Source organism: Linepithema humile, chromosome 5 (assembly GCF_040581485.1).
Source record: "Linepithema humile isolate Giens D197 chromosome 5, Lhum_UNIL_v1.0, whole genome shotgun sequence".
Classification (NCBI taxonomy): domain Eukaryota; kingdom Metazoa; phylum Arthropoda; class Insecta; order Hymenoptera; family Formicidae; genus Linepithema; species Linepithema humile.
In genome coordinates, this window is record NC_090132.1 from 3,855,771 (window position 1) to 3,877,687 (window position 21,917).

The following is a 21,917-nucleotide window of genomic DNA, read 5'->3' on the forward strand; positions in this document are numbered from 1 at the left end:
ATATTATTTCAATAAAAATAAATAAATTGTGTTAATAATAGATTTAACAGATCGTGTTTACTGTCCATTTCGCAAAAATAACGAATAAATCGTATATAGCCGACGACGCTTACTGAAAAAAATGATATTTTGTCAGAGGAAAGCGACCGTTTTCATCAATTCGTCGCGAGACATAGATAAAGCTCACACATCGTATGTCTTACAAAAACGACGGACGCGGAGGGACGATCCCGATGAACAGCGGACCGAAAAACAATATTTTGACGCCCGACGAGCGAAGCCCACGCTCTCGGTAATTCGCCGCGAGACATAGATCGTGCGCGCGAACCGCATTCGGGGCAATTGCGATCGGTCGGCGAGTCGTACGATTCTACGCGCGCGGGTGTTTAGCGCGGGCTGATTGATGGAAACGGGTCCTCCTAGAGCAACTGCTGCCCACCAACGGCAATTATACCCGCTACACGCACTGTATCGTTCCCGACACATAGATCGCCCGTGCTCGTTCGGCTCGGCTCGGTGGCCAGTAACACTAATACGACCCTGGGACGCGTAACTCGCACCACCCCGCAACACCGACATCGACCATCGATACCGTCAACCGACGCCCGCCGCCGCCGCCACCGCCGCGCCGTCGCTACCCTGCCGCCCACCCCTTGATTGCCTCATTGGATCGCATTATGTCGGCGCCATTATCATAATTCAGGGATTTTTCACGGCCGTCCCGCAGAGCACGGGCTTTGGCTCGAAGCCCGATTGCCCGCAGAGAGACACGCGTCGATCGATCGAACTCGAGCCGACGCTATCTTTGAACTTTTGTGCTGCCTCCTTAAGTCAATTTAATTAACTTGCTCTCTATATATATATAAAGCTAATTACAATATAATTATATGTAATATAAGATAATAGTATAAAATAAGATAACAATATTGTTTAAAATTTGACCATTTTTTTCGTTTTTTTTTTCAAAATTATTCAGCAATATACGACATTATTACGATAAGCTTCGTAAATCAAAATCTGATAAAAAGGGACGCTTTTCAAGAGTATCAAGATAGAGGGTTGCCGGGACAAAAAGGAGCATTCGTAAAATGGGAACACCATTGCGTAACGAATAAGGGCGCCTCTAATAAAACATAACTACCGAGGAGTGCGGCCCGTACCGTGTTATGGATCGGGACGTCGACCTCGGTATTCCGCGACGTCAACCGGAGTTAGGTTCACATACACACATTCACGGACACACGCAGAGGCAAGGGGTAACGCGGTATAATATGATAATAACGCCCACTACGCGGGTAGATAGGTATAATTGTCGAGCATAACTCAGGGCGGAGCGACCTGGACGTCGGTGATGTACGCCTCGGTAAAGCGGCTCCGGGACTACGGCGCGCACCGGACTCCCGCGGGCTACGCCGGGGCCGGCGGGGTTGCTTGTCGGGAGGGGGTGGTTGCAGCTTTCCTTAATTTATTGATATAATCAGCTCAGCTTTGTTAAACACGCATAATAAGGCTGCCAGGGGTGGCGTGAATAATCCCGGCGACGCCGATGAAAGTAATCTTAATTGGTCTACGAACGCGCGCGTCACGCGGAACCTCGGCTCCGTCTAAGCGCAAGATCCGCAGAGACAACGGGCGACGACGGGCGCTTTTGCCTTTAACTTGAATTAAACACCACGCCAATTACGCTCGGTTTGCGTTAACGATACTCGGCGCCGCATCGCGCCGTTTGCATCGGATGGATTTGGACCGTGCAATTTTCCGCATCGCGAAGTCTGCCACTCGATTTTGTAATATAAGCGGTAAACTGTTGTGAAGATAAACAGAATTGCTGCTAAGATAATCTATTAAAGTCTTGGTATTAGTATGAAATCTGATACATGCTGTAATGCGCAAAAATATATTTTTATGTTTAAAATAAAAGGATAGATTTAAGCTGTTTAAATTTAGAAGCAAACCATATTATAAATAAAATTCCGACTAAAGGATTATTAAGCCGTTGTAATAAAATAATTTACGTGGTCCAGTCATAAAAGAATACTTAATTATTTTTAACTGTTATTATTAATTTATATTATCTTTAATTTATGATCTGTAGAACTTGGTGGATGACATTACTGCATTAACATTTTCATTGTGAAAGGATCTCAAAATTATTAGATAATATTGCAGGGGCAATTTACGGCTTTTCAGACCAGACCGAAACTCGCCGGATATTGCTCGTCGGTGGAGGACAAACGGCGCGAGTAACGACGGGCGAAAAACCGAAATAACGGACGACCTCGTCGAAGCGCGAGGTGCTTCAAAGCGCTGAAACATCAATCTCGCGACTTTTTCGAGAACTCTGTTTCGCCATGATGCGCGGTGACAGACCGCAGAGGTTTAGGAAACGATCGCGGACGGTGAATGCGCGTCGGTGGTGCGACGCCGGTAGCACCATCGTGGGTACACAGGACGAGGTGGAGGTAATCACTTGGTGATGTAGTTCCTGCGAAGAGAGGTGGAGAGAATCGCGACGAGAGCGGGATGGGGCTGGGGAGGCCGAGGGGCAGGGTGAACGTTATACGGCCTGCACCACAGCGCACACGACCACTGGTATACACACAGTGCCGCGCACCGAGTGCGAGTATTAGAGCGATTGACTGCCGGACGTAACCCGTACGTGCCGGACGGTAACACGTGTAACATACTGCCGCCATGTATCTCCCTCTACCGTTCACGTGTTTATGTGGAATCGGGGTCGGTCGCCATCGTGGCGCGTTCACACATTCGAAAGACGAGCCGCATTTTTGCCCTCCGCAAATCGTCACCGAGTGCTATTGCAGGTAGGGTGAAAGTGAAATTGTAATGCTTCTCCGGAAATGTGGCTTGTTACATGTTAGTTTGTTGTAAGAGTTTTTATTATTATCAAATAATTTTTATTATTACTAAGAAAACCGCAAATTGTAAAGATAGTACTAATAACTACATATATCTCTCAGATTAATTTTTGGATTCGGTATAATTCATTTTCATAACATTTATACTTCGCTAAACATTTATAACATTTTAATAATTTAAAAAATTACATTTATAATTTACTACATTGACCAAAATTGCAAAATCATGTACAATTAATTAACGAATTAGTATTTTGTATTTTATTACATTTTGTGGACAATTTTTATATTTTAAAAGTTATTATTAAATGTCATTTATTAAACTTGTATGTGAAATTATTAATCTATTTCGACTTTTTGATACCACTGTAATTTCACCGAGTAGCATTGCACATATTATGCTTATTCAAAAGATAACGATACAATGATGAGCGCTGATGACGATCTGCGCGGCTCGTTGATAATTTAAAGCTCAGGTAATAAACCGTCGGGCTATTAAAACGCGAAGTAACCACCCCGAGAAACATGGCGTATGCGGTCACATTTTTCGCAATGGAAATCGCTCGCAGGCAGTCGAAGCGAGCGAAACAACGAATCAACCCGCACGGCCTCCGCGAAATCGCGCGCGTTACGAAACAAAGCTCGCTCGATCATGAAATACTGCTCATGCCCCGGTCGCGTCCGGAGCGCACGGTGGCGCAGAGCGGGTGGCAGGGAGGCGGGGTAGTTTAACGTAGGTAGGTAGGTGGTTTATAGTGATGCGACAAAAATGTAAATGCGATATCGTCCAGGATTCTGCGGTATAAATCTCGCGTTAATGTGTGGGGCGAACGACGTGGCGCTGACTACAGAAACGAGTCGGAGAGAACGAGAGCGCGGTGGCAACGAGGTAAAAAGTGAAAGAGAGACAGGCAGATAACGAGAGAGCCGGCGAGAGACGGAAAAGGGAAAGGAGGAAGAGAGAAAGAGGAAAAGAGATTCCGTCGTAGCGTTCATTAGGAATCCCTTCGTCTCTCTCCGCATCACCCTCGTGTACCGAATCAAAGCGGGGGAGGGAACGAGAGAAACAGAGAGAAAGACAGGAAGGGAATGAGAGAGAGCCGGGGAAGGGAGAGAAGCTTGGTGACAGAGCGAGAAGGAGAGGGTGGAAGAGCGAGGGTGCCGCGATAGATCACGCGGGCGGCAGCGCTCCTTCGAAAAACATCCATAAAACGCAGTAGGGCGGACTCAGCGACAATAAACTCTACATATAAATCTTGTCCTCTGACGCCGTGATACGCTGATGGCGAGCACGATAATCTCCGAGAATGCGGGTCCCTCTTCTTCTCCCTCCTACTTCTTCTTCGCCTTCTTCTCCCGCCCGCCCGTTCCGTCCAGTCTTCGCTCCCTCGCAGCGTCACCGACTGCTCTCTCCGTGCAGTCTTTCACCTCGGACGTCCTTCCTTCGTCGCGTACGCACCACCGTACAACGATTGCATTTGCATTGCCAAAAGGGTAGCCGCAGCTCGAGTCCAACGCATATTGGCGCACCGATAACGAAAAGTCTAGCCGAAAGATGTATTGGCTGCGAAAAATATTGCGTGGAAATGACTCGCTAATTCGCTGTTGCCTTTCACGCAAATAAGACTTTTCGCAGTTGAAAATTAAGTCGAATTTAACGATGCGCAGCGTCGATTTGATCGTTGCACGCCACGACCGTGAGAAGAACAAAAGGGACGCGATTAATCTCGTTTCGCCGTGCGTAGTCGAAATCGAAGTCGTTTAGGCCGAAGAAGCGCGGGCTCCGTTACCCCCGTAGATGTAGCCTGGAATTAAAGTCTCAGTCCCGGCGCCCTCCTCCATCCCGTCCCTCCGCCGCCGCCGCCGCCGCCGCCGCCGATCCACGGCATCCCTTCGCCTCTACGCCACGTCTCACCGTATCTTCGACCGTAATTCACAGCCCCGTGCCTGCTTGCCGCTCCCTAAATGCTTCTAACTCCTATTCCTTCGGCGGGATCGAACAATGGCGCGTGAAATTTCAACTTTGAGCCTGCTCCCTCGCCCTCCTCACCACCTGGCCCCGGTTTCGCCCTTCTCCGCTGTGAGCAGTCGCGCGATCTCTCGCTCGCGTAATTTAATTATTCACTCGAGAGCCGAACTCGGCGGATCTTGGCCGACTACCATTCGTTCGCCGGCTTTTCTTGCGTTCAACGGCACTAACTCGTCTGCAGGATCCCGATTCCGCGCTCACCATCTTCCGCGCGGGCCGGTCAGAGGGGCGGAGGAGAGCGTCGATGCAAGAGGGGCGGGGAGGCAAGGGATACCGAAAAACTGTACGGAGAAACGAGCCAGACACTTCCCTTCCCTGCGTCTGATATCTTCTCTCCCGGCACTGCGTCACGTAAATCTTCCTTGCTGCGCGGCGCGCTGCTGCTGTTTAGTTGCAAGAACGATTTCGCCGCCAACGCCAGAAACAGATAAACCGACGAGCGTTGCGCGAAATGAATCATTACTTTTTATCAGAGTCGCGCGAGCGGGCGAGTGTTGTTATACCGACGGTAATTAGCGAGCACGCCGTGACGCCGAAATTCGCGTCGAATCGGCGCGACCGAAGAGACGTTATAACTCTTACGCTTTTATGGGAAAAGAATGTGACGAGGGTAGTCCAAGAGATATCGTCCGGAGAGACACGAGGTGGCGATACGTGAAGGGGAGTTCCGCAAATATCTTTTACATTGGCTACTTTCCATAGAAACGTTGTAAATTTGCGAACTTTGGCAACTCCCTTCAGCTGAATTTTAGATCGTGTTAACGATCGAACTTGTGCCTTTATTACTCAGACATTCAACATACGATTTCGGAGAGAGTCGCGCAAAGTTCACATGGGATTAAGTCGCGTCGAGTCAGATACCCAAATTTCGCCGGCTGATTGGTGTACTTGATACGCAAAATCAAGAATTTTACACCATGTTCAATATATAGCCAGTTTAATATTTTACTCAGAATTAAAAAATTATTTATATTATCATTACACAAATGAAAAGTTGTATGTGACAAATTTATATTTACTTTTCTCAGAATTAATTAGTTTTCTGTAATCAAAGTTAAATTTTGAAACGTTTGTCGCAAGAAGCAATAAATATTTGCATAATTGTTTGATTTGAAAACATATACTTTTTAAAATAATTTTCGATCGTTCTGTTTCAATACATCTGCACCATTGTTTTAATCTGTAAAATTGTCCTTTGACATACATCGACACGATCGTTTCCACATCCGACGTGTTAATCTCACGTCGCCTGCGCCGTTTTGAGATTCCACCGATAATCGACTCGGCGTCGGCGGTTAAGACAAGATGGATTTGTCACGCATCGCTGTCGTTTAGTCGATAAAGTGACGAGAGTCAGCCGGCGGTACAAGGTGCTAACTAGACAGAGCGGCACTCAATTATTACCGTCAGACCTCGTGTAGTTTAACTCATCCACCCCATTCCGGCGAGCCCTCCTCCCCACCTGCCCTCAACTAAACACTTTACGAGCAGCTTGCCTACACGTCGCGCGCGATCAGTGTCGTCCTTGCAACGCCTCTTATCGAAAATGGCAGCCCGTTAACGGCGTACACGTAGTCAGGTATCTCGCGCTCTCTTGCGCACCCGCGTGTGCATAGGTGCCGACTAAGGCATCGCTTCCACGGCGTGTCGTCGCGAGGATATGCTATCGACTATAGACCATAGAACGGCGATTAACGCGCGAAATGCACCGACGACTCGCTCCGAAGAACATTGACGGCCGTCGATTCTGCTTGACCAATGAAAGAAGAAGATGCGGACAAAAGAATGACTACTGACGTCGGTGTACTGAATCATTATTATATTTACGCGACACATTTACTTTTTTACTTGAAAGATAAAAGACAAAGTGCTTGAATTTTTACGATCTATACATCGCGTATTGTGTCGTCTCGCGTGATATTATTTAATCAATCACATTTTTAAACAATGTCTAATTTTATACTATACTGCTGCAGTTTTTGAAATGTGAAAAATAACAGAAGAAGAAAAGAAAATTTTTAATTCCAATTTATCTTTTGACTTTCACTTCTGACACTCTATGATTCTAGATGCTTGCGAGATTTTGCAGCCATAACCATCCTGTTGCCACTGAAGGAACAGAGGAACTGTAAGAATCTGTCGAACTACTTGGTAGTCATTCTCTTCGGCTGTATATCCTATTCTTCCCTTGGCAAGCACGCGCAGGGACACGAATGTATCTCGAGCATTTTTCGCGTGGTAGGTGGCACAATACGAAACAAATTTGTTGCCAGCACGCTGGATGATGTAACGCCGCGAAGATTTCTCTAAGGAATTCGTAGCAATGCTTGCATTCGTCGATTCGGATGGGGAGAGAAGAAGTCTCTCCGCACCAGCGGAAGTCTCCCGATACGCGCCGTTCATCGCGGGATCATGCAAGGAAAATTGGATGTGGAACTCCCGTCGAGATCGGTTCGAACCTTTCCCCGGAATTTCATCGGCTATACAGGAAGATCTTCGTAGCTCATGCTTTTTATCGGAAGTTTAACTCGATAAGCTAATGGAAACTCTGTCGGTGCTCTAGAAAATATGGCGAATAACAGATCGAGAATGCAAACGCTTGATCGAGATGCTTATTTTCAACTTAGAAACTTCCGTATTATCTTTCTATATCGATAAATTAAATATAATATGATATCCTACAGAATATGTGATGGAAACAAATGTTAATGACGAAAAACATTGACAAATCTCCACAAACATAAATATTTCAACGATAGAATAATCCGTAAAGTATCTGAAAGATATTCTTAAGACAACATTTAAATGATTTTAATAGATTCCTTGAATATTTTTTACTGTCCCTGAACATATTTTTACAAGATTACGCTTAATGATATGCTAATGCCGTATGATATTCGTGAGAACTGGGTATGTGCGTGCAAATGCGAATTATTTCGTACGTATCGCTTCGTAATATTTACGACGGAAATCCTTTTATCTTGCTTCATTCTCTATACATTTAAATTTAATCCCTTCTAAAATTTAATTCTTCGAAAACACGCGCGCAGCGTACGTTCTGTTACGCCTCTTCGCTCGGTGGCAATTACCGCCAGCCGTGCTTTTGGTCCTACGACGTACGTTGCCGGTTACCTCGAGACAACGAGACAATCAATAAACAACACGTGTAGATAACAATCGTGGGATAGAAACCCTCTATTTTCCGGGATGGCCACTGTAATTGCCGTACGTGTTTCGGCGAGCTTCACTTCGTCCATGCTTTCTAGTTCGCGCGGGACCGGACGTACGAAAAGCGTATGTGAATATTTCGAATTAGCAATTTCCCTGTCGAAGTAATACTTAAAGTGGCATTGGCGAAGGAAAATTTGCCCGAAAAGTTTCTATCTCCTTTCTCACTCGCATCGAGCATTTCTACACGTAACAAAATACCGTAAAGCTAAAAAAATTTATATTTGACAAATCGAACGAAAATACATATTGTACTAATACTCTAAAAGCGATTTATTTAATAATCATTTTCAATATGTACGCAGAGACTAATTAAAAAATTAAATAAAATTTTCACGATTTATTTATATGACAAAATTTAATTGAACTGTTTTTTATTACCAAAATTTTTTCATTTTATTTTAAATTATATAATTTATTTTATGTCCTCTCTTTCTCTCTCTCTCTCTCTCTCTCTCTCTCTCTCTCTTTCTCTCTTCAATATATATATAACGTTAATGTACAATTACATCAATCTTTACTTAATCTTACATCTCTAAATCGCCAATGACATTGTATTATTCTCCCTCCTTCCGATACCTATCTTCTCGACTGTCCTTTTGCTCCGATAATGTGCCACAAAGTAATATGAAATAAATTATGCGAATAAGCAGGAGAAGATGTTTCTGAGTTGATCGGATAAACACAGACAAAAGTAAGTAAAAACTGCGTTTTTCCGTTCTCAATAAACCGACATTTTAGAACCCTAATATGGTCAAATTTCCATATATTTTTCTTCTAATTTTTCATTTTTTCTCATTTCCTCTTTTGCGTTATCTTCTCATTGCTGCACATTTGCCTAACCATGTGACAACGATATCTCCTGTTCTTACAATCTTTACTCGTTTACTGTTCTTTACACGTTTTCTTACTCCAATGTTATCGCACAGTTAGACAAATGTGAAGTAGTGGAAAGACAGCGCAAAAGGGAAAGTGAGAAAAACACAAAAACAAAATCGGAAAAAGTAATACGAATGTTCGATTGTAAGAAGTACCACCGCCGTAAAATAACGGGCCTCATTCGGCAAAGAAACAACGTGTATTGCCAGTGGCAGTATTCTAGCTGTTCGTGGAAGACCGAGGAACGTGCGCGCGGTCTCTACGACGAGGGTAAGAGATTTCTTCCGCGATGGGGATCGGGGGTGAGTCGGGACGGAGGGGACAAGAGCGAAGCCCGGGAATAAAGAGTGCACGGATTAAGAATGCTTCCTCGGAGACGAGTTATAGTCGCTTCCTTCCCGTAGTTGGAATTAATCGGCCATTCCGGGGGCGATGCATTAACAGAGACAGAGGACGCGCTACCTTCCCTTCGACCCTCGTCGCACCGCCACCCTTCTCGGAGTCGAATGACTCCTTTTATTCCGAGCTCATTCACTTCGATACCCGCGATCGTTGACAATAAAACTTCCATTCTGGCGTGCGGGTGCTTCGATTGTCGAGGAGGTTTGCTGAGTTGTTATTTATTCATTGACACGCTTGGCTTGTAACGCTCGCTACGTATATACTGCGACCTAAGGATTTAATTCATGGAGACGTGATTGACGTCTTGACTGGCAAGACTGAAGTTTCGAAAAGCTGCACAAATTCTATATCACATGACGTGATCGATAAGCAAAAAGCTATACTTTTATTTATATAAATTATGCAATTATTACGGATTGCTAAATTACAGCTACAGCAAATTTTATCTGACCACGACGATATATAACCACGGATTGTTAAAATATTAAATGTTGGCAAATTAATGAAAATAAAATGTTAATGATTCAGTAAAATGTTAGTATTAATGCAGCATATTATGTATATCCTTCGATCAATATATATGTATGGTTTGAGAATTTAATATGCAGACACGCGCAATAATATTCGTATTTATTTTCAACAGCTCACACTCGACATACGTTTTCCGACTTTGCATAATCACCGCGAGAACTTGGAAAATATCTTTCCTCGGGTTCACAAGTTCTTTTCGGATTAATGTAAAAAAAAAAAAAGAATACAAAAACGCATTCACTCGTTAAGACTCGCTAAGAGGAGGCGAGTTGTTGGAAAATGCCGAGGCATGCGATACGAAATTTTGATACGTGCTGTGCATTCCGCCTCTATCTCATACGCCCTCGCTGCGCCGACGAAATCGCGTAAACGCGTGCTGTCTGTAGGCGGTTGGCGTAGACACAGTTGGTAGCTGGAGGCTACGAGAGGGTGGAAGAGCGGGGGAGGGAAGGGAATCGCATGCAAATATACCGGGGAAACCTCGAAACTTAGCGCCGGCTAATTACAATCTTGACTTCACCCCTGAGCTTCATAACGGGTAACGGCACCCGCCATGCCTGCCTTACCAACTTTTTGGCTTATTGTCCTTACGTACTGGCCACGAGGGATACCTAATCTACTCACACCTTTCCGAGTATACAACGAAGGGTGCGATCCTAAACTAGCGACTTTTGTTCGGTAGCTACTTTCCGCCTCGTGTATAATTCGTAATTCGCACGACGAGAAACCTTTTTCTTTCGCTAATCTCGCTCCGGCGAAGAAGCAAAATTCGCAGCAGACTCTTGACTAATTTTAAATTTACCGCTGCGTTGTATTTTACTTCAAAGAAACATATTTTTATAACACAACGTCTACAAATCTTTTAACTCCAATCTTATGAATATATCTTTTCATGCAGTCTAAAGAAAGCGACCGTTAATCACGATACGAGTTGTAAATTCAGTTTCGCTGAGCAAAGTTTTAATGTAATACTTCAATTTTGTATGAATGGTTTAATTTGAACAATTTGAAATGCGTGTATACAAGGAGAATTTTTTGCAATATTTATTTTTAGTATTTAATATTTAAATATTCATTAAATAAGAGTATTTTTGATATAAATAAATTGCAAGCAGCCATTGTTTTTACTTCCCGTAAGAAATTCATGCTATTTCACGAAAAGCAGCAATGTTCTTGGTCGAGTCGGATTCGGGGCTTTCACGAAATCCATGGAAGAAGTTTCCACGGAAGCGCTTGCGCGACTTCGAGTAGCTTCTGTCCAAGAGAAGACGAGACAGGAGGCTGACGGGACAGGCGGTCCACTTAAAATCGATACCGGAGTGCAGCCGTCTCCGTCGGGTGCAATTCCCATGCAAATGAATTGCACCGACACTGGCTCTGCGCAGCGAGAGGGATTGATTTTTTCAAAGTTTCGTGGCACTGCGACGTGAACTCTGTCTGGTAAATAAGATTTTGCTAGACTCGCGCTAGAAACTGACGCATTACTCACAGAAATGGCCCAGTCATGGAATAATTAAAGTTTTCAATCTCTAATGCACAAAATTCTACGCGTTTGATAAAATCTGGAAATGTGATAATGAATTTTATCAGAATTTATATCTCGGATTTTACAAAATAATATTAACGATTATTCCAGCAAAAATTGACGATTTAAATGCAAGAAATATTGTTTTTAACAATTAAATTATTTATTATTTGACATTCAAAGAATAACGATTTAACAATTCATTGATTAATAAATAAATTCTATTCTGCTGTAACAGTTTTAAAAAAAAAGTCGTTTGATTCACAGAACCTTTTAATATTTCTTTTCTTTCGGTTTTAAAATTAATACAATTTATCACATCAGGAACATTATTGTTTTTAGTGAAATAGCATGAATTCATCTCGAGAAAATAGAAATAGTGATTGCGTATGATTTGTATCGGAAACATACTTATCTGAATGTAGTATCAAAATAAAAGAACGAGAGATTATGCAACATTAACGGGTTATAGACAATTAAATACGTTCATTAACGAATACATGGAAAAATTTTAGTAAACACAAGTGGAAAAAAATACAAAATTAATCTCACATCAGAATTAATAATAGATCATTAGAAGAGAGTATGCTCTATAATTAAATATCGTTCATCAACATAATTCAGTTTCAGAATTTATAATTAAGATTTTGCGCTTGGTGAGTCAAAGAAATACCGATCTGTGTCATCATCATTATTTGAGCAATAGCATAGTTGTTTACGGCACTTTCCGAGCAATCAATATCCCTGACGAAGTATGTAAAACTTGATCTCTGAAGACGATCTATTGTTGTTAATGAGCGACCGTATCCCATATAAATAAATGTAAAAGAGAATTCAAGCCTATCAGAACTTGATTGGATAGAAGGAGTTTGATATATCTAATTAAAAACATGAATTTTATCACAAAAAATGTGCTACTAATTGAATAAAAAAGAAATTTTTATGATTTCTAATAAATAGATGCACTAAACTTCAAAAAATTTTTTAAAAACTTTCAAGATAATATTGAATAATTATGTATCTTCTCTTTTCGCAAGCAAACCAAAGCTTCATTATTGCCATTAAAACATAGTATAGTCAATATTGACATGCCATTATATAAATAGTAAATTATATATTAATACAAATACACAACAATTATTTAATGGTAAATAGTACAAGGCGTTGGTAATAATTAATCGCAGTATCATGAGCGATCAACACGCGTGCAAGTATCACATGTTACGCGGGCTCACTGCAGCGACGAGGGTCGCTCATGGTGCCCGCTGCGTCGTTTCGCACCTCTCGGTGCATCAAGAGGGAAGAGAGGCGCATCGCCATTATTATTCTGAGTGATGATTATACGCGCAACCACAGCTGTACTAATTATCCGGGTCATGATGGATCGCTTCCGTACGGAAGGCATGTACCCGAACAATACTTAGTTATTTCCATTAAGGGCCCGATGCGGAGATCGTAACACCGACGCGTAACAATAATTAATCACTCGCGTATTAGCGGCCAAGGTTCGTTTAAGCCGGGACAAGCGTTTCGAGATTAGGTGAGCACAACCGACGCCTGCCTCGGAACTGGACTTCCGCCTCTCGACACTTGGCCGGCGTGCGATTACCCGAGCTTTTCAGGGAAAAGAGTAGAAAACGTTCGCACGATCTGTGTCTTATGTACATGCACGCGAACATAAATATACCAATTAAAAATTCACCCTTAACCGTGTCGCTGATTTTATCTCGTTTTAATTAGATCTCATTAATTCTTTAAACAACATTGTTTCTTAGAAATTCTCACAATTTACTACAAGTTTATAAAACAATAAAAGTCTTAAAATGCGTATAATATGTTTAAAAATGTACGACAAGGAAAATTGCTTTTAATCTCATTGTAAAAACTCATAAAAAATAAAGTATTATGGTGATTTGTGATATTAAAGTGATTCCATGCTTTGCGATGCAATGTCCGTAAAATGTGTAACCGAATTTCGATTTATCATAGAGCAATGATCAATCTATAGCTTTTAATCAAATTCGCCATGCGGGTACTTAATGAAAAATACATGCAATAGAAAATATGGACATTTTCTGGAACGGTTTGCGAGCGGGACATATAATTCCATTATGTAATTCCGCATGTTACATTATTCCCTACCGCATGCACGATGTTAACTGAATGTTCCGTGTCAATGTGTTTACACTGCCCGCGGCTATAGTTACAATGTAAATGCTCTGTCCAGAATGTATACCGCTTCGCGATTCACATTCGAGAACATCTCACTGAGCGAATGCACCCTTCCAACCGAATCACGTCTGTTGTTAATTACTGCATTTATAGTAGAGATACGTAATTTATATTATAGCATGTGTTCGATAAATCATTAGGTGTTCGGCGTCACCTTGTATTATGCTAAATCTCGTGACACAAAAATAAGTAGCCACCCGTTATTTAATGATATATATAGTAATTATAATTATTAGTAATAATTTTGAAAAATTAAGTTTTTACTTGCGCATTCTAGCCTTTTGTTATATTTTGTATCAATTATTTATAAATTATCTACAGACTGTTTTCTCATATAATTTTCCCTTGAGTGACAATTATGTATCGATCAATGCAGTAATAACACAATAATGTCAAAATATTATTAATAAACAAATAATTAATTGCATAATATAAAAATTTACTCACTAGTCGATGTCCGTCCGTGCATCTCCGTCTCCATCACCGTCGTTTTGCATCTCATTCTTCGATATTCCATTTATATTGTAATGATTAATGCACCGTCTCTGATCTGTCTTGCTGTCAATCTTTGCTGTCTGCGAAAATAACAATAACATAGTCAATATTTTCTTCCAAAAATGTGAAAAATATAATACTAAAATAATACAATAGTTTACTCACCAGCATGTTTTGCCATTACAATTCGTTAATCGGCATCGTTGCTTCAAACATTTATACGGCACTAATTATCACTTACGACACTCCCGAATTTTACATATACGATACACTTTCAATGCAAAATACGAAAATTCCGAAACAATTTTGATCAAGCGCATAAAACAATTATATTTATTAAAAAATTCGACATCGCGAGAATATTCGAGGTATTGTAAATCAAGTTTCCGAACATAAATATCATCGGAAGAGCCAATTACCATAACTTGTCTTTATTATCATCGCGACCGGCGAAACATCCGACACTTACAACACGTAATTATACGCGCGATGTGTTTGCAAACGAGTGAAGAACACGAAACGTGACGATAGCCCATAACCTCACTTGACGCTCCCATCGTTTCTAACATAAGATACATTTAAAAACACAATTTGACGCCGATGCTCAAAGCTACGTTCAACTTCGCACCACGAATGCGATTGATTTTTATGAATATTGAAAGGATTATGTTAATTTTTCGCGCTTGTTACACTTAGCTGTAAGGCGACTGTGAGATACTAACACGAAAAATCTCAATACATACAACAAAAATTCAAAGAAATAAGCTAAGTGTCTACGTTTATTCAGATATATCGTTAAATAACCAAAATAAAACGCTGCTTGTTCGACCTTTTTCTCTTGATAACCAAAATATCTTAAAAAAAAACTTGAGAGACTTTGATACCGGTGTTTAACGATCAATATTTGATACTTGACAGAGTCAATTAATTTTAGTCCGAAAAACGAAACTGATAATCGAAACTGTACGCATTAATTAACGCTCCGTGACGATTTCCTGTTTAACTCGATACTTTTGATACATCAGAGATACATCGAACATCGAACAAGTATAAAAAGCGAGGCAACTTCGCGTTGATGCTCATTAATTCAGTAAATAATGATATCTGATACGATGAGCAATGGTCTTATATATGCCGATCTTTTGGATACAAAGTAAAATTTATTAAATTAACTTAATCTAGTGGCAAATGAACGATATAAAATACGAATAAAACGATATAGTATAACTGCTATATAACCGCTAACCTAACGCAACGTTCGACGCGATTCGACGACCAATATCTGATAATATTACAGCGAACGCGATTAATTTTACAATTATCGACAGACTGATAATTGCGATCATACATATCCAGTTAATTAATACTCTACAATAATTTATTTACAGTAAACAAAAAGTCCGAAAAATATCTAATATTTTACGTTTTACCTGACTTTTACTTAGGAGCGTCGCGAGGCAAATGAGAGAATAATCGTATTTGTATTGGCTGCAGTGATCACGGATTATGTATTATAGAAAAGAGGCGCTACAATCTTTTTATTCATGACTATAAACTAATGGTTGCTTTATGAATTACATAAATAAGATATTAGAACATACCTTAAACATCTGCAGCCAATTAGGTAATGTGATATAATTTAAATACGCAAAACAACTTCTGAATATATTTCAGAACACATTGGCGCGTTTTATTGTGTGACGTCATTCGTCGAATGAGAAATTTCATCGAGCCAAATTTTGAGTATGTATAATCAATTCTCTTTCTTGTTTCGTGATATTATCTCCATAGCAAAGTATATATATATCGAATAGCATCGAAATTATTTATTGATGTATCAAAACATTTGACAAAAAAATTGTCAGCGCACTTTTCGTGGAAGCATAACGCGGCATACGCGGCATACAGACACGCGAGTGTTTTGTTTTGACTATCTCGCGACGTAAATACAAAGATGAAAACGTATAGGAGATTTAGAATTTTTGTTTTTCATAAATATTGCGAAATTTCATGCTAGCATCGTACAATCCTTAAATGTATCAAGCGAGATGTATAAAGTGGTATAAACCTTAACCTAACTCAATGTTCGACGCGATTAGACGACTAATATCTGATAATATCGCGGCAAACGCGATTTATTTTACAAATATCTGAAAAACTGATAATTGCGATCGTACATATTGATCAATACTCTACAATAATTTCTTTTCAATGAACAAAAAGTCCGAGGAATAACTAATATTTTACGTTTTACCTGACCTTTCCCTGAGAGCGTCGCGAGACAAATGAGAGAGTAATCGCACTTATGTTGGCTGCAGTGATCGCGGATTATGCATTATAGAGAAAAGAGCTTTTTATCTATGACCGTAAGCTAATGATTGCTTCATAAATTATTACATATGTAAGATATTAGAACATACCTTAAACACCTGCAGCCAATTAAATAATGTGATACAATTTAAATATCAAAACAACTTTTGAGTGTTTTTAGAACACAGTATTTTTGGCGCGTTTTATTGTGCAACGTCATTCATCAAGTGAGATATTTTACATCGAGCGAGGTTTTGATGTACGTATAATCAATTTTCATTCTCATTTTGCGATATTATCTCCGTAGAAAAATATATATAAATATATCGAACAACATCGAAATGTATTTATTTTATGTATCAAAATATTTGGCCAGAAGGTTGTTAGCACGTTTCGTTGGAGCTTATTGCGGCATACGTACAGCCGGTGTTTTGTTTTGACTACCTCGCGACGTAAACATAAAGATTAAAACGTAGAGAGTTTAGAATTTTTGTTTTTTATAGATGTATTGTATATTGCGTGTTAGCATCGTACAGTCACCTTAGATGTAACAAGCGCGTAACATTAACCTGTATCGTGGATAATTTTGATATCTTGTACGAGATATAAATTCAATGTAAGTTAATAATATAACATAGAGCTTTTATTCCTTTGCATCGTGAGATTTGTTGAATAAATATGAAGAGTTTAGGTATCAGAATAATCCGCAATTATTCTGTTGGTAACTGCGCGGGCGCATGTAATCATGTGAGTATAGTACTAATGTGACGTCACGAGATCTATCATCAATACGACGAACGTCGCGTAGTTCACAGGACGATGGCGGTAATGGTGGTAATGTCGGAGCAAGCGTCGTCCTGCGTTCAGTACGCGATTTTTCTCGTTTGAAGTGAACTCTGCATGCAAATATATGTCGAGTACGTCGAATCCAGCGACAGGCGATCGTCGTGGAGCGTTAATTAGCCTGTACGGTCGTGATTACTAGACTTTCGGCATTCGTAAAACCAATCGCATTCGTCGCATCATGTCGGACATTACTCAGCGAATTGACGAGCATCAACGCGAAGTTGCCTCGTCTTTCTACGTACTTCGAGAACGTAGACGGTGTTAAATCAAATCACAATTGTCGTAATAATTGTCATGGAGTGTGTTAATTAACGCACACGGTCGCGATTCTACATCTTTTGATCCGAAAAATCAACTGCGTCTGTTGCGTCGGATACTATGTTGAAATTTTTTAAATATCGTGAAATTGAATAGTGTGAAAATGCTTCTGCTTTCAGACTCCTATTTCGGGTTTGTCGAGGAGTATTAAGAAATAACGGGCGATCATCATGAAAAGCGCATATAACTGCGAGTTAACCTCTAATTCGTTCTCTGACAACGAAGCTAGTCGCGCCTATCGCGTTTGTTGCGTCCATGGTGTCGCTCAATCTTCGCATCGGTGTGAAATTATCTCCGGCTTTCGAATTTTTTAAACGTATCTCGGAAGTGTCGATAACGTCAGGAGTGTCGAATAAAGTTACGGGCGATTGTCGTATTTCGCGTTATTTATTCGTTCGGGAATGTAAGATGTAATCGCGTGACGGATCCAATGTATCGCCGGTCGTCGTAATGATTAAGCTTGTCGGATGATATCGCGTGTTAAAAACTCGGGAGTGTCGTATAAATTGACCAGTCGTTTTATAAGTGATAATTAGTGCAACGTGTGTTCGGAACAACGGTACCTGCCAACGGGATGCAACAGCGGGATATCAGCCGGTATAAATTTTTGTACTACATTTATATTATGTTTTATATCTCTCCGGAAAAATATTGATTATGTTTTTTTTTTTACAGGCAGCAAAGAGATCAAGGCCCATATATCAATCACCTCGATATCAATGATTTGCTGGCCAATACATTGCGATGATAAAACATCGGCTGGTGAGTGAATTTTGTATTATTTTACTTGATTAATTATTCGTATCGCGCCGTGAAATCTCTTTCGATCTAGTTCAACATTCTCCGGAAAATAGAGAAATGCAAATTTACGGGAGAAAATTATGATCACGTTATTGTTATTTCTACCGGCAACAGGAACCGAGATCAAGGCATATAAATCAGTCACAGCGACATCGCAAAGCAAGACATATGTCGCACATTAATGTAAGATAGCTTAGCTAAATAAACACCGTGGAATTCTGAGAAGAGTATAGTTACGTAATTCCTAATATTCTTTGGAAATTATTTTTGCGATCCTACCGATTCATAGAAAGAGACATTTAAGACACTAATAACAATCTCAAGCTTAAATTATTCATAGAAAAATTAAATATTGTTTGTATTAACAATTATAGACACAAACAAAGTTATACAGTTAGTCAATATATAATCTGAATATCAAATAGATCAGTAGATTTTAAATATAACTTGCGATAACTTACTTCGAATACATTCATTTAGCAATGCACAATTAAATCGAGCCCATGATTATATTTTGAAGAACATAAGTCTCAGTTATTCTCGAAGCAACACGGCCCAAAGTTCCGGCTTATAATCATTCGCAGTAAAAAAAGATTTCGTATATCTTTCGATCTTCGCGGTCTTCCTAATTTATAGACGGACCAGTTCTCGGATCCATAAATCGAACGGCAGGCTCGTACGTGTGGGGCGGGCGAGAAGGACGAAAGAAAAGAGGAGGGGACGAGCGAAACGACGTTTTTACGACAAGCTCGCCTGCGTAAACGAGCGAATCGAACTCCTTCCTCGCCTCCACTTTGATCTGTCATCCTCGTTGTCGCGCGATGAGACGAGCTCGCCGCCCGTCAGCATCAACCGTGCAGGCACCGTCGGGCCAATTTATGATAATGAATCCGGAGATTTATCGCCGGCTTCTCGCTACGACGAGATATTAAGCGAGCCAGCGCAAAATTAGAATTGGCGCAAGCGAGTCACGTCGCCGCTCTTCTCGCTCATTCCTGCGATGTCGTCGTATTCGCGGCGACATCTTCCTTACACTTGCCGATTATTCATCAGAAGATTCGCGGCCGCGATTAACCCGAATCAATTTTGCAATGCGTGCCAAATATTTGTGAAATATATTACAGAGAGAAAGAGAGAGATTCGCGTTTGAAAAATAAGAAATATAAATTTAATATGACATAAAGTTGAGACGGATATAGTTCTACACAGATATTTTATTTTGATATGATATTGATGCAAGATATTAATTATACTGAGTTAAGTTTTCACGCCTCAACAAAAGTGAGATGTGAACATTGAAAAACTACATAATTAAAATATTTTGCCATTTCTAACATTTTCTTAGCATTTTTCTAACGAGTTTAAGAAATAGATTTTCTCTGTATTTTATTCTATATTATATTTCACAGTTGCATTGTGATTGATCTTGTTCTTTCACACATTGCAGCCGATGGAGAGTTAATTAATATTTTTTTTATATTTGTATATATACACATATAATTGAAACTCCTAATTGACCGCGCTTAGTTGACCACGCTGAAACGAGCTGGACGAGTCGTTGAACATAAATGAAGCAATAGTCAGTAAGAAGTAGCGGTACATGTGCGCGTGTAGCAGGCGTCGCAAGTCGCGGCCGAAATTTTCTTGCGCTGCGAGCGGCAATGCATTAACCAAACCGTCGTGCCGTGAGTTCGGCTCTACGCTAATGAAACGTAGCAGAAATATCTCGGTCGTTTAATTAGAAGCAATAAACGGAAGGAGTTCAATTGCCTGGTTGTATCCGTACAACCTCACCGTTCCCGAGTCGTTTCGCCCGTCTAGAGCGAATACTATCCGGCTTCTCTTCGCCGACCTTCTTCACGATCCACCCTTCGTAAGGTGCCTCACACCATTACCGTTGTAAGACCACCTTGGTGCTTCTCCTTTTCTGCCTATACACTTCTGTCTCCCTCCTCCCACTTCGCTCTTTCTCTTTCTTCTTCGACTTTTGAACGTTCACACACAGACCTCTTTTATAATTCCGACACGAGCTCGAATATTTAGTGCCCGGTTTCTGCCTTTACCGCGAAACACCTCAGCGCGAAGGTAGCTTGGTCCTCGGGGAAGGGGACGGCCGGCAAAGAGTGCAGAATGAGCTCTAGGCCCCAGCGACGTTCGATAAGTACGCGCTGCCGCGATTAAGCTTTCATGAGCGCCGGCCGAGATCGTGGAGAGAGCCGTTCATCCGATATGCACAGACAACTGTGTGACGAGACTCCGTTACGGGACCCCAAAGACCCGCCACTGCCGCGCGTCGGGAAGGGAAACACGGTCTCGCTCTGTGCGTTAGACGACCGCAGACCCGAATACCTTCGGGTTGTTGACGTATTCTCGCAGACTCAGGTTCTATCGGAGATAAATTATCACTCGTGGGAATATTATTTCGTCGGCGACGACCGCGCGTCACTGATTAGATTTTTATAGACGAGCGAGTGACATGCGTTTCTGGCAAAGTGGAAAGTCGACGCTCTTTCCATTGAAATATGCCGCTTCGAACGCGATCAATCGCGTTAACACGAATTTATAAAATAAAAAGTATCGCAATCATATCTTTTATATATAGGCATCGATTATATGTCAATATCAATTTTTCATATTAGCTGGAAGTTTAAATAAACGTAGAAATATAAAATCAATATTTTTTTAATTTTTAGAAAAATATAGGGTATTTTATTGATATTATTCGGATGTATGAAGTTAATATCCTAACATAAAAATTTCATAATTCTGGTTAGAAGTTTCCTTTTAAATAGTTCTCTGATATTTAAAAAAAGTTTCAGCGATTAATACATCACCATGGAATTTTTATGTCAGCTTCTAACTTTACACATCCAATATTATCATGTCCAAAGATTATTAAAATTTATTAAAAAGATTTCCTATTCCAATTTGCATTGAAATGACATGTCGTTAGGATAGGTAGAAACAGTTGGACGATAGAACACGGTGTCAAAAAGCGAACGGGAGGAAAGCCGTGACGAACGCGGTTGCATAATCAAATAACGAAGCAATGTACGGTTTTATGGGTTGGTCGAGGTGTATGTGCCGCGCGACGTGCGCGATACGGCGCTTGAAACACGTGCGATGTACGAAAATGCGAGTTTAATAAAAGAACAAATGTCACGGTTACACGCGACGAGTTAACGACTGAATTAATGCACTTCGCGGATGGAATAAAAAAAACTGACGGGTTGTACAATTTCCTCGTAGTTTTTTTTTTAGAATTTGACGCTGCGCATGATAAATTCAACGTACTGTACTGAAAGAATGGCTTTAATCCTGAGAATAGATTAAATGGATAATTTGGAACTGCGCGATAATAAATTTTACGCAATTTAATTTTTATATAAACTTTGCATAATTTTGATAATTTTGTATAAAAGACCGAGTTTACCGGATAACACAT

The 21,917-nt window shown here is 40.6% G+C and overlaps 1 protein-coding gene and 1 long non-coding RNA gene across 2 annotated transcripts in view; one reads left to right on the forward strand and one right to left on the reverse strand.

Moving 5' to 3' along the window:
* Positions 1–13,213: 13,213 nt before the first annotated feature.
* LOC137000092 (uncharacterized) lies at positions 13,214–14,493 on the reverse strand. Its single transcript, XR_010890389.1, has 2 exons — positions 14,363–14,493; positions 13,214–14,277 (listed from the first exon to the last, which is right to left on the reverse strand). It is a non-coding gene; the product is annotated as an uncharacterized lncRNA (long non-coding RNA).
* Positions 14,494–17,300: 2,807 nt separating this feature from the next.
* phtm (phantom) overlaps positions 17,301–21,917 on the forward strand; it is a 157,354-nt gene continuing 152,737 nt past the window's right edge. Inside the window, exons 1-2 of the mRNA XM_012372708.2 lie at positions 17,301–18,268; positions 18,347–18,433. The gene's annotated coding sequence lies outside the window, so the exon portion shown is untranslated. The remainder of the gene's footprint in view (positions 18,269–18,346; positions 18,434–21,917) is intronic.